Source organism: Adiantum capillus-veneris, chromosome 30, assembly GCF_014529385.1.
Source record: "Adiantum capillus-veneris isolate H3 chromosome 30, ASM1452938v2, whole genome shotgun sequence".
Lineage (NCBI taxonomy): Eukaryota > Viridiplantae > Streptophyta > Polypodiopsida > Polypodiales > Pteridaceae > Adiantum > Adiantum capillus-veneris.
The window spans coordinates 102,260,254-102,270,231 of NC_140960.1; the positions used below are offsets into that span (position 1 = coordinate 102,260,254).

The 9,978-nt window shown below is 40.6% G+C and overlaps 1 pseudogene; it reads right to left on the reverse strand.

Moving 5' to 3' along the window:
• Window positions 1–7,474: 7,474 nt before the first annotated feature.
• LOC147418538 (homeobox-leucine zipper protein HDG2 pseudogene) lies at window positions 7,475–8,103 on the reverse strand (annotated as a pseudogene).
• Window positions 8,104–9,978: the final 1,875 nt, after the last annotated feature.

Below are 9,978 nucleotides of genomic sequence, written 5' to 3' on the forward strand. Positions count from 1 at the left end.
GTTCTTTACAAAGCTGAAGAGAGTATGGTAATATGGACATATATGTAGAGAGAAAGGGGGACACCTAGGGTGTAGAAATGGAGGATGAAGGCTATGGAGGTGTGAGAGATGTGGCAATGGTGAAGAGGGTGAATTAGGACATGGGAGTTGCAGGTTTGGGAGTGGGAAAGAGAGGGAGGAGTGTGTGTGAAAGAGGAAAATGATAAAGTGAAAGAGGGAGTGTGGCTGCATAGCATGGGCAAACTGGGGTCCACCAATAAAATCATAGCTCACAGCTCGTAGCTCAAAACAATATGAAAAAATTTGAGGTGAAAGTTCAGCTCACGAGCTACAACTTTTGTTTGTGTCACTGTTTCAAATTCGGGGAGCATGTGATATTGAAAAATTCAGCAAAACCGACTGTTTTTTTCACTGCACAAGGTCCTTGTGAGGTCCTTCTTTGGATGATTCTTTTGAATACCTCCAAGAGTGAGCTCCCCATGGTGCATGCATGCATGCCACATACCCTTGACCTTATTTGTTAGGTCTATAATTGAAGATATTGTTGAGATCATGATATAAGTGAATAGTACAACTAAAGAAATCAAATATTGAGGGGTCTAAAAAAATATGTACATGTCAAATATAAATAATATAGGTGGAAAAAATATAAAGGGAGAAAAATAAATATCTCTCATTATAAGTCTACCATAAAAAGATGAATATTTTTGGTGTTCTAATTTATGAGAGTAAAGGGGAATAGATGTAGGAAGGAAAAAATTACAATAGTGAAAACATATACACATAAATAGAACTAGTTTTTTTGGATTATTGTTGGGATGGAGTTACACCAAAAGTAAGAGAAGCTTGCATGAAACTATTTTTATATGGAATAAAGAGTATGCAAAATGGTAAGAAAAAATATGGTAATGGTGAGTCAATGTACATAGCATAAATAACACATCATAGGTAGAAATATTTAAATAAATACCAGAATAATTATGAAAATCCCTTTTATTTAGGCCCTATATACAATGAAATAGTTACACACAAATGGGCCATAATATATTTATATTTTTTGTATTATTTATTTATTTTGGCTCAACTAGCCCAGTGACTAGCTAATTAAGGGTTTTTAAGAAGATATGGGAAAAGTCCCCTAACTCACACACACCTATATACAGTGAAATGGTAGGGATAGCCACAGTGTTTAGATGATTTTGGTAGGGTGGGTTAACTCACTATGGCAATTACGAAGAGCCAAAAAACGGCTATCAGTAGCCCCCCCCTTAGATAATGGTACATTCATGTACCATTTATCTGATCATACTACATGTAGATTTTGTAACGTCTGTCTTTGTCTGCTCTTATCTTTGAAGAACCTTTGTTGTATGAATAAAAAACCTTGTGTAATATGAAAGGTTCTGAGAGCCAATAGCAGGATGAAGTGACTGAGTAAACCTCCTCCATTGAGAAAGTTTCGATAAGCACCCCGCAGGATCAAAGATCTTGAAATATCTTTCCCAAAGAGAGATGTATGGTATGGAATCACTTACTGATTTTGGTTGAAGAAACTTGTAGATTTTATTGTTGTCCATCATTGCATCTATCACTATGAAAGTGATATAAAAGATTGGTTGCTCTTCCTCCTGTGTAAAGTTGATATATCTGCTACGATCCTTAAGAGCTTGTATGAGCAAATTCTTGAACTGTAGCTCATAAAATTCATTCAACCTGGGTAGGCTCATCAAGTCAAAAATTCTGTGACCTTCATGATTTAGGAAATCTTGATCCATGCTTCCAACTGCTATTGGAAGGTATTGCCAATAGTTTACCATATAAGTAGATAATAGACAAAGGTTTCTATTGCTTCCAACACATTGGAAGAGAATAGATTTTGGTACTGATTGATGAAATATCCATATGTAGCAATCAACAAGTTTTTCATCTATGATGAAGACCAGAAGCATCACAATGTGCGACCTCCATACACCAAAGAACCAAATGTAGAAGGTTTGGAAACATCTGTTCATCACCAAGTATTCATGTCCTCTTCCACTTAAGAAGGTATGGTGCCCCCGATGAAAGGTATATGTGACGAGAGGAGAAGTTGACTTTGAAGAGGTGAAACCCAATGTGAAGATGATTGGGGCTTCAAAAGTTTGGATTTTCTTGCTAAGAGATTGTCCATGAATGAAGAGCCACCCACTAAAAGACCATTGGAGAGAATGATACCCTTCTGACAGTTTCCTTTTATGATTTTATTTTTCACTACTCTCCCATGTTCTTCATCCCCTTCTAAGCCCCCCCTTTGGCAAGGTTGCAAATCCTCACATTGTACCACCTCAAAGGTTGATGGATTACTGTTTGATTTTGTGAAAACTTTGGCTTCTTGCATGATAGGTTCCTCCATGCTTAATATACATGGGTCATTTGCACCTATAGATTCACGGATAGTAGGGCTACGCACTAGGACTAAGTGCAATGAAAATTGGTAATCTTTAAATTGTTGTCTGTCTTTATACATGGTTGTCGCAAGAGGTAGTTGGAGGTCAGATACCAAGTCATAGTCCATAGGGTAGTGATCTTGTGATAAGGAGAGTATATCATATGAGTTTGGTGACACTTTGATTGCATTGGGCCTAGTTTTGGAGAGCATAAGCATCGTAGATGGGTTTTCTTTCACTAGTGCATAAGGCTAGTTCAATTTTTCTTCTTTTAGAGATTTTTTAAGAAGGTCGAGAGGACGCTTGACAACCATAGTCTTCTTTCCATGCGCCTACGGGTTAAGCTTCTTCCTTGACTGAGATAGAGTTGTTGGTTTTGTTCTCGCTATGCTAGCATCCACTCACGGCGTATCCGCCAACAATTATATTAATAAAAGGGGGTATTCAATTGATTTTGAAATCTTAAGCATGTAAGAAAAAGGGGTTTTTTTAATACCCTTTGAATGCATGTTATATGAATGGTTTCTTAAAGGTGCACCCCTCGAGGCTGCCACTCATTTGGTTAAACGAGGATTTTGTAATATTCCAATAGAAAGAACTTGTATGTAAAGCATGAGGATGATTTATTTCTCATTGTTGTTCTATATGTTGATGATTTATTGATTATTGGCCCAAATGAGACACATATTGTTGAATTTAAGACTGATTTGAATGCTGCTTTCAAGATGAAAGACTTGGGATTGTTGCATAATTACTTGGGCATATAGTGTAAGCAGTGTGATGGTGGTGTTTCCTTCTGTCAAATAAGCTACATAGAGGCATTACTATGTAGGTTTGGACTTGAGGATTGTAAACCTATTGCTACTCCCATGGAAACATGTATTAAATTGAGTCTTCATGATTCTAGCGATCCTATTGATGTCACTCTTTACAGGATGCCTTATTTATGTATGCAATACAAGGCGCAATATTTAGTTTGTAATCTCACACGTTAGCAGATTCATGCATAGCCTAGGGTCCAAGCATTGACATGCTATTAAGAGGATCTTTTGTGACTTGACTGGCACTTTACATCTTGGGTTTTTTTATCCCAAGGCGGGATCGTCGCGGGGATCATTGCCACATAATTTACATGAAAGGGATGGTGATTATGGCAAAAACATAAGTGAGCCATTCATCACATGATTAGTAGGTTAATTATGCAAAAGATTAGAGACAAGTATTTTCACTAATACAATCAGCAAAGCATGATAAGATTAATGGAAAACAAATATTCAAATGATGGGTACAAAGTAGGGTAGAGTGATGACTGGTGCATGGATGTAAGTTGGATACAAAGTGTGGCTTTGAATTGGGAGAGGGAATTTGATGACCTAATCAATGATGGAAAATGTGTATCCTTCAAAACTAGAGAGGTTTCTCACCTGTGGTGGTGAGGATGGCTCACATACCTCAACAGACCTCCCCATGTGTGTCATAATAGCACCCAGATATACAAATGTTTTTCCCCCCAAGAATTAGTCAAAACATCCTCCTCATAGAATTGTCAATTCGATGTAGAATCAAAATGTGTACCTCCCCTAGATAATTGTAAGCAGATAGGTTGTAGGTTAAATCAAAATACAAAGAGGGATTAATCAAAGGTGAAGTCCTATTGCAATCTCCAAATCATTTGTATTGTGTTGTCGATGTTGGCTGCAAAGTGTTGATTTCATTGAGGTTGTCATCATTCATGATTCTCCTCCCCTCCAAATGTGTTTTCAAGACAAATTTTGTGCAAAGATGTACTAGTGAGGATGGCCTTACCCAATGTTGAGTAGTGTCTAATCCTTGTACAACTTTTGTCATCTATGTGAAGCCAAAGTGGTCATGCTTTATGTCCATGCAAAATGTGGATTCACAAGGTTTGTGAAAATGCAAGAATATGTGTGTGCATAGTACAAGATTGATGTGGTTCAACAATCTTGGGACTGGATAGTGTTTACATGGGATTGTGAAGCTCAAGGTGTCAAAAAAAGGGAACTACAAACATCTGCCGAGTGTGAACTCACTCTTCACAAAATGTGAAGCACCTCTATATAGCATTGATGCTCGGCGAAATGGAGCCAAATGGATCTATGAGATAGTGTTAGCAGCAAGCTAACACGGACACCATTTTTTGGAGTTCCCCTTGTAAAACAATCATTATTTTGATAAATCGGGAATATTATACCAAATGGAAGCTACATAGCAAGCTGACCACACTGAACAACATGAGGAAAAGGGAGTTGAACCAGAACCAAAGCAGAAAGCCGAGGAAACTCACAAGCCGGCGGATGAAACCGATAAAGAGCAAGATACAAAAAAAGAGCAAACCACTACACATGAGGAAGAAACTGAGACTGAGAAGGCAGAAAGGCCTACAACCGAAGAAACGGTAAGGGTTGAGACCACACAGGCTATTTCCACTCAACCATAAACTGTTGAGGTATCAAAGCCTCAGGATGGACAACGAGAAAAACAACCATCCACCTCTAAAGAACCACCAGCACCTACATCACAGTAAGAAGAAACACAGGAGGCTACCGGCACATCACGACTCGCAAGACATGAGGAGTGGTTGCTACAGCCGGAAGCATGGAGTTCCCTGCAAAATACCCGAAATAGCATACTACAAACCATAGAATAGACTAATCGACATACCTGGCATCCACATAGACGCATAATCGACAATATACACGGACAAAGAGAGATAGAGAGCAGGAGAGAGTAACAGAACGCGTGTAGACGCACCTCCTAGAGCGGAGTGCTACGCCGGCACGGCGAGAGAGAAGAGGGGAGAGGAAAGAAGTACACAGGCACTGGGTGCAATCTCCCCCCGTGCAAGAGTGACCCTTTCCCTCTTGCATGTATTTGTTATATAGATTTCTTGAATGGTCAAATTGGTTACAAACTGGCCAGCCGGTCATAAATGGCCTAAGCTCATAAAGAGCACTTGAATAATAAAATGTACATAAAATATGACATCCTTTTGCAATAGCCTAGCTCGGTCAAGCCTTTTCCACCTATCACAGCTGCAGTAAATAATAAGATATCAATTCCATAACATACCTCTCCATTGGAAAGCAATTGTCCTCAGTTGCAAAGATAAAAATCTGCAAACAATACTTGTCAAAAACATTGATTAGTATGTTGTTTCAAAAACATCATATAATAAAAGAAAAATTTATGAAACTAAACAACATTAGCTTATGCCTGTCGTCATCCACATACTACCTATTCTAGTGTCCCATACCACTAGAATAAGCAGTATATGTCATACCCTGATGAATTAGGATATCATTGGTCACACTCATCATAATCATATCGCATCAATCTCAATCCAATTCCATAAATATTGTCGCAACAATTCACAAAAGTTCAAGTCCAAATATTTACCAACATATATCCGTTTCAAATCCAAAATCCGAATATCCAAATCCAAAAGCACTTTCATTATGTACCCGGGTAACAAAATCATACCAGTTTCAGTGGTGGCCAGCCACTGCAGTATGTTTTTGTGATTGGTGTTGCCTAAATCAGCGAATCTACACCAATAGGACGTGCTGCCTAAATCGACGAATCTGCACTAATGCTGCCTAAATCGGCGAATCTGCATTTGGTATTGCTTAAAAGGTGTAAATCTGTAGTTTTTTGTTGTGCTGCCTAGATCGGCGAATCTGCACCAGGATGAGCATTTTCACACTGCCTAAATCGGCGGATCTGTGTGTACGTGACCAATGGACTAGACCAAGCATAAAAAAACAACATCATAAATTACCTGCTTGATATCAAATTGGAGTAGACTGTAGTGTTTAAACCAAATGAAAACAATATCCCAAAACAACAGGACTGATATAAGTAGCTCTCTGATCAGTTATGTCAATATATGACGTTTCAATGAATATAAGTACATTGACAACTTGTAACAGAATTGAAATAAGTGAAGGGCTCTGTTGTCAAAAATTGTCTGATGATACCCAAGTTACTTGTTGTAAAGGTGGGTGGGTATGAGAATATCTGTAAAAGTGATCCCTCAAAAGACATTAACTTGAAAAAGTATTAATTTTGTTCAATCTAAATTATACTGGAGGATTGTTAGATAAGGAGATGTAGGAAAAGGTGATTTTTTTAATTTTTTATTTTTGATTCCTGAATAAGAAAGTACGTGGAATAAGGACTGGGGTGGGGAATTAGGTAATATTGCATTCAAAGGAAAGTTATATAGGGAGAGAGCCTACTTATCAGGGAGCATTTATCTAGAGGGATGTAGTCATAATTCATACCTTGAGGTTCTCTGATTGTAGCAATGTAGTTGAACGTTATCTGCAAAAGTATTACTAAAAGACAAGGTGCCAAAAATAAGTAAACCGCACATTCATATTGTCACAGTTGATAATGGTAAAACGGATGCAAAGTTAGGATTGAAAGTGGGAGAGTTTAACTACAAAAAGGCGAATAATGAAGGTCCTAAATGAGAATACCTAGCTATCAATTGTTAGCGTTGCGAGCCTTATACAACGGTTGAAAAATTACAATAGGAAGATTGACAACAACTGACCTACATATCTATAAAAGTCTTGCAAACATGATAGCAGGCTAATTATTAGCTTCTTATGAAGTATCGTGTCCCTGTAAGGACTTGGAGTGAATTTGGAGTGAATAGCTAGAGTAGTGAATGTGGGTGCATTTGTAAATGATTTTACAAAGAATATATATTAGCTTGGACAAACCAATAATGTCGTTCAATATTTTGCGAGACACGGTGTAAATTTAGAGAATAGGGGAAAAGATGGGACATCGTAGGAAAATGCAGAAGCGTCAACATCAAACACCCTTGGTTTTGCTTAGCTAGTTTCAAAAATCATTCAATTTAAATGAAACACTGACCGATATTGCTAATAGAATGAGATTTTTCTTTTGTGAGCGGTATTGTTTTGATTACACAAGAAGTAGTTGCACGAAATTGTTAGCAATAGGTTTCAGAGTGCTTATAGAAATACCTCGATTGTTAGTCAATGAACACATTCTTAAATAAGTGAAGCAGTTATGACTGGTGTATTCCACACATGGCCATTGATATCTCCAGTTGGTACATTATTTGCTAAGATACTTTCAATTCTCTCACACTGCCTTTGCAATGTGCATAGCCACTCTTGAGCACCAAATCCCATATTGCAGTTAACAAACGATTGGTACAAATTGTGAGCCCCTCTAGAATCAGCTTCCACATGCTCTACCCACGTGACCTTGGAATATCCACTGGGCATCTCCTCAATAACACAGCAAGAAGGGCGCTTTCTGCACGTGGGCGGGTTCCCACGTAGACTATCGATCGAAACATCTGCAACAACCCATAGATGGCCTACGCGCTTCGAATATCTCAAGAAGTAGTTTTCCTGAGTGGGAACCAATTGGGTATGCAGCTAAAACTCTGAGTACATCAGCTGAATGGCGCCATAAGTAGAAAGGATCTCAATAGGGTGAACTCGAGAGATAATGGAAGGGAACATTTCTGCCCAGCGTTCCACATCCATAGGGTCTCAACAAGGGAGGGAGAATTCATGATGACAAGGCCAGTGTGGCAAGTACTCTCGGAGTGTAGCCCCGTAGGTGTAGGGCCAATTGCCGCAAGGGAACCGCTGGGCATAAACATCATGATCAATACATTCGAGAGGATCACCTGTGGTGGAATATGAAGGATTGAGGAACCCGCAAGGATTCAGAAACTTGGGAAACTTGTACAAGTTCTTCGAGAGCAAGCTCAACAACAAAAGGCTTCTCAAAGAAAAAATTAGATTGAGCTTCGGAGCGCACACTGCTGCATGTACAAGAAACCCTTGGAGCACCAAGCCATGCATTTTGCAGTAATAGAGAGTGGTCCAGGCCATGGTTTTACTGTCGGAGCTGTCGAATGAGCACTAGCGGCTAGGGGACGGGGCGTGTGAATTAGAGGTGCCCTGGCTTGGTGCTACGTCTCTGGTGGTCACACGTACTTACGTAGCATCGATCTTATAGCTGATCAGCGTGCGCCATGGAAGGCTTGCTGCCACAGTGATAACAATATTGTAAGGAGTTCGTATGTTTCTCGCTGGTAGGAACTAGCAAAGGTGGTGCTGCCCATTCCTTGTTGCCAACAAGGAGAGCAGAGAGCTCGTGTGGATCTTGCTGACTCGTTCAGAGAGAGAGTGGTTGCATCAAGTGAGGGAGAGAAGCGGGATGATAAGGGTGGGTTGGCAGACGATCACAGCCGCAATGGAGTGTTTGGAGACTACATGCGGCCACTGAGTGATGAGAAGTGGGGCAGGGGATGGTTGAAGATGAGAGGAAGAAAGATGGATGGCTCCATGCGAACACATGAGAGAGAGAGAGAGAGGGAGAACTGGTGGTTTTCAAAAGAAAATTTGGCAGAAGGGATCAAGAGCTGAAAGCGTGTGGTGGCCGCAACAAAAGAGAGAGTGTGTGAGAGACAAAAAAAATGGCAACTAGCCGCCTGCATGCCCTTTGTGGGTGTGTGGTTGTGGGTGCCATGAGCAAAGCAGGGTGCATACCTCAGTTTGGATTACGACGGGGTGATGCACAGCCCAGTGTTGGAATCCAGCAACTGAGGAGGGAGAGAGTAACGTGGGGTACGGGTGTGTCCAACAACTGAGACAGAGAGAGGTTACAGGCTGAGGACGAGAGAGAGAGAGAGAGAGAGAGAGAGAGAGAGAGAGAGAGAGAGAGAGAGAGAGAGAGAGAGTTTGAATGCACCTACGTGTGGTTGTGAGGTGACGAGAGTTTCTTGTTAACGCACGGCCACAGCTGCATGCTGCATGGTAACTAGCCGAGGAGAGGGAGAGAGTGAGGCTACTGTTCTGCATGCGTAAGGGATGGAGGGGGTAGTTGGAGGACTGAAAGTGGTTTACGGATGTGGGTGTCCTGAAGCTCGTGGTCACGAAGGCAGCTAAAGCATGCTCTGGCGGCATGAGGTGGTAAGGGTGGGGAGTTGCGTCCAGAAAGGTGCGGGTAGCAATGACTTACAACAGATTGGCACCGTCGTGAGAGAGAGAGAGAGAGAGAGAGAGAGAGAGAGAGAGAGAGAGAGAGAGAGAGAGAGAGAGAGAGAGAGAGAGAGAGAGAGAGAGAGAGAGAGAGATATCCAGGTGCAGCTTGTCGGAATAACTGACTGAGAACACTATATATACGTATATATTTAAAGAATGTGTGTGAGGCTGGGCAGATGCATGCCGCCCTCAACTAATCTTGTAACTGGCACTCCTCCTTGGTTCTGTGCTGCATCACTAGCTTAGTGGTTTGTCATGCTATGCCTTTATCACTAGCTTAGCTTCGTCTGTAAGAAAAATGACCTTCTCAGTACATGCATCGGAAAGTCTCACAAGCATTTAGTCGTGGTTGAGCTTGCCCTTTTGGATAGGACTGATTTCTTCCAGTACTAAATGGTTCTCACTCGCAACAATTGCACACTCGATCACTCGGTCACAATACACTCGCTATATGGCCTCGAAGCTCAGTTCAGTCATGCAGACGAGTA